At 33.7% G+C, this 3,108-nt stretch overlaps 1 long non-coding RNA gene across 1 annotated transcript; it reads right to left on the reverse strand.

Annotated features, from left to right (window-relative positions):
• Positions 1–783: 783 nt before the first annotated feature.
• Positions 784–2,896, reverse strand: LOC136856527 (uncharacterized). The gene is made up of 3 exons (XR_010858383.1): positions 2,789–2,896; positions 1,995–2,155; positions 784–922 (listed from the first exon to the last, which is right to left on the reverse strand). It is a non-coding gene; the product is annotated as an uncharacterized lncRNA (long non-coding RNA).
• Positions 2,897–3,108: the final 212 nt, after the last annotated feature.

Genomic DNA, 3,108 nt, shown 5'->3' on the forward strand with positions numbered 1-3,108 from the left:
TCGTGTGACCTAAGTAGCAAACAATTTACCAAATTTCACCCATTATTTACCGCTTATGTTAGTGACCTAAAGTAGCAAACAATTTACCAAATTTCACCCATTATTTACTACTTATTTTAATGACCTAAAGTAGCAAACGATTTACCAAGTTTTAACCATTATTTACTGCCGTTGTTACTATACAGAGAAGCCACATTCACTTAGCATTCATTCACATAAAAACCGCCCTTTAGCTCTTATCAGCAATTACTATTAAACACCAGTTGACGTGGAACAATGCAGTTTCTTGCATGTGATCTCTTTTTAAGAAGCTTTCTCAATGGACCATTTTCTTTATTCACAATAAAATATAGGCCTTCATTTACATATTTAACTAAAATTTGTTTGCCACTAGCTCAACAGCTAAAGCGAAATTTGCATTAACTATCAACAAAAACAAAAAATATTTACACGTCCTTTATAGCGACACGAATCAAACATTTAGTTGAATTTAACCTTAAACTAAATTTCATGTATATCACAAATAGCAAATGATTTACTCAATTTAAAATTACACCTAGATTCCTTCTATAAATTTAAATTTTCAGTGCTTTACCATAGAAGTTTGACTCAAAGTTATCAGGTGTCTCACAATATCTAGAAATTTCATTATACCAAGTAATAGCACATATGGTTTGACTTCTGGTTTGAAAGTTAAAGGATTTAACTATTTCACAAAGGTAAAACCCTGGGATTAGAAGTTTGAAAACTGGTCCAGGTAAATAGCTTAAAATGGTCTTTAAAAAAATGTGTTAAAGAGTTTAATGTAAGAAAATTGACTAGTTTACAATGGCTGAAGTATCAAATAATTACTTTTGAACCATCAATGTAGGACATCTGGTATACAAGCGAAGGACATCGGCAAGGGAAGGTCCCATTCTCACTGGAAAAAAAAAAAAAATTCTGTGACGTAAAAGCAACGAACACTAGAGTTCTTGACGAACAGATGTCTTTCGTTGCATCAAATAACGTTGTTCGGAGAAACATCCTGCAAAACAAAAATCTTCGGCAGAAATACTTTCTAGCAAATAAAATCTAATGTATACAAGATTCTTATGACGTCCGTAAAATAGTTTAAGATTAACTGAAGCCTTCGCAATAGACCCAACAGACCAGCGTTGCCCTAAAGTGCTAACAAGTGAAGTGACGTTAGGGACAACAGTTTAAATGGTCAGAGAGTTAATGAGCAAAATTTTTAAAATTTAAACGGAGTTAAATTAATTTTAACTATGAACAAATGAAAACTTAAATTAACGTTACAGCATTAAAAGTTAAATTAAACAAAAATGGTAAATCTTAAAAGATTAAAGCAATGCATTACCAAGAAGTTAATTTATCTAAAAAATTAAAGTTAACGTCCTTTAAGTTGAAAAATACAGATGGAAAGGTAAAGCTGCTTTAAGTTACTGCTTAACTTAAAACTGATAAACAAAAATTGTTATAAAGAACACTTAAAATTAAGAAATAAAAAGTTTTCAGGTAATGGAATATTCCCTTACGTTAACTTAACACTTAAAATTAATTAACAAGAATGAAAAGTTTTCAGGTAATGGAATATTTATTCCCTTACGTTAACTTATCGACAATCTTAATTCCAAACAAAAAACCAATATTTGTTAAAAGGTCTTTTTTAAACTGCAAAACCTAGAAAAATAAGCCTTAAAGTTATTTTAAATAAAAACACGGCAGTAAGCTTTAGCGTTATTTTAAATTAAAAAAAAAAGGAACCGTTAACTTATAAAGCTGCTAAACATTATTATTACCACCTGAAAGTAAAGTTCGTTGGTTGACACCCCGACCCCCCGAACCTCCCATGCACCTGCCCATAGGTCATAAAACCTATGGAACAGGGCATGGGAGGGGCCTCCACCCCTACAGGGGCACCTCCCCTGTAGGGGTGGAGGTAAAAAAAAAAAAGTTTGACTTGTGATTGTACGCTATATAGCACACCTTACCTGGTTTGCGAGAAAACCAACTTGAGAAAGTTAAAGAGAATCCATTTTTCGTAGCTCGAGACTTAAGTTTTCCTGACCTAATTGTGTTTGACTTCAGTTGGATTTCTCAGTGGTAGTCTGATTCACGAGGCAGTTGAGATTCAGGTGAGATTCAGGAATATCTGGAAGTTTTAAATTTTCTTTAAAGCAGGGAATGGATTTACTTTCATAAAATTTCTACTGCAACCAGTCATATCTTTGCAATTTCAAGACTAGGAAAAAAATTAATTCTTTAAGGAACTGAACACTAACCTATTTGGATCATTGGATACCACCTGATCCTGAGAAAATATTAAATTTCTAAAATAATTTATCAATGGCCTGCAAGAGTTTTATAATGTAGGAGCGGAATATATACGAACAACGTGTTGAAATAAGTCTTAAGCTTTAAAAAATACTAATTAAAACTACAAAAAAATTAGAGGGAAGGAACCATTATCCACGAAAGGAATTTAAGTTTATGATATACATTCCGACAGTTTATAAGTCTGTATATAGAAAAAAATGTGGAAAAAACCCAACAAAAATCTCAACGCATACATAATGCAACTTCAATTCAAAAGTATAAACGAAAAAGCTTAACTCACGGACAAAGAAGTAAGATAAGCCTTTTCAAAACGCCATCACATTTAGCTAAATCTTTGGGTTCTTACATGACAGATAAACTACGAAATACTTAAAAGTTAGTTATTTTTAAAAATACTACAAACGAAGTGAAACTTGGCCTTTGCAAAACTTGAGAACACCAGACTTACAGGCGCAGAATTAGCTCCTAACATTGTAGGAGGTAGGACTCGACCACAACCGCCCTATTATTAACGAGCTGCCATTAAGAAATATCGTTGCTTCCGGAGACTGGACACCGGTCCGAGTAAATGAAGTTACCTACTGCTGTTATTCTGGCAGAGACACCTTGCTCTGAACGTCACGATCAAGGACCATGGAGTGACCTTTCTGTAACTGGGACAGGCGCGGACGACAGCGGCGTCCCTGAGTTTTGTTAAAGGGGAAACTTTAAGAGATCCGACGATGCTTGAACGCTAACTGCTTGATACGGCGTTTTATGACATTATTA

Source organism: Macrobrachium rosenbergii, chromosome 36 (assembly GCF_040412425.1).
Source record: "Macrobrachium rosenbergii isolate ZJJX-2024 chromosome 36, ASM4041242v1, whole genome shotgun sequence".
Classification (NCBI taxonomy): domain Eukaryota; kingdom Metazoa; phylum Arthropoda; class Malacostraca; order Decapoda; family Palaemonidae; genus Macrobrachium; species Macrobrachium rosenbergii.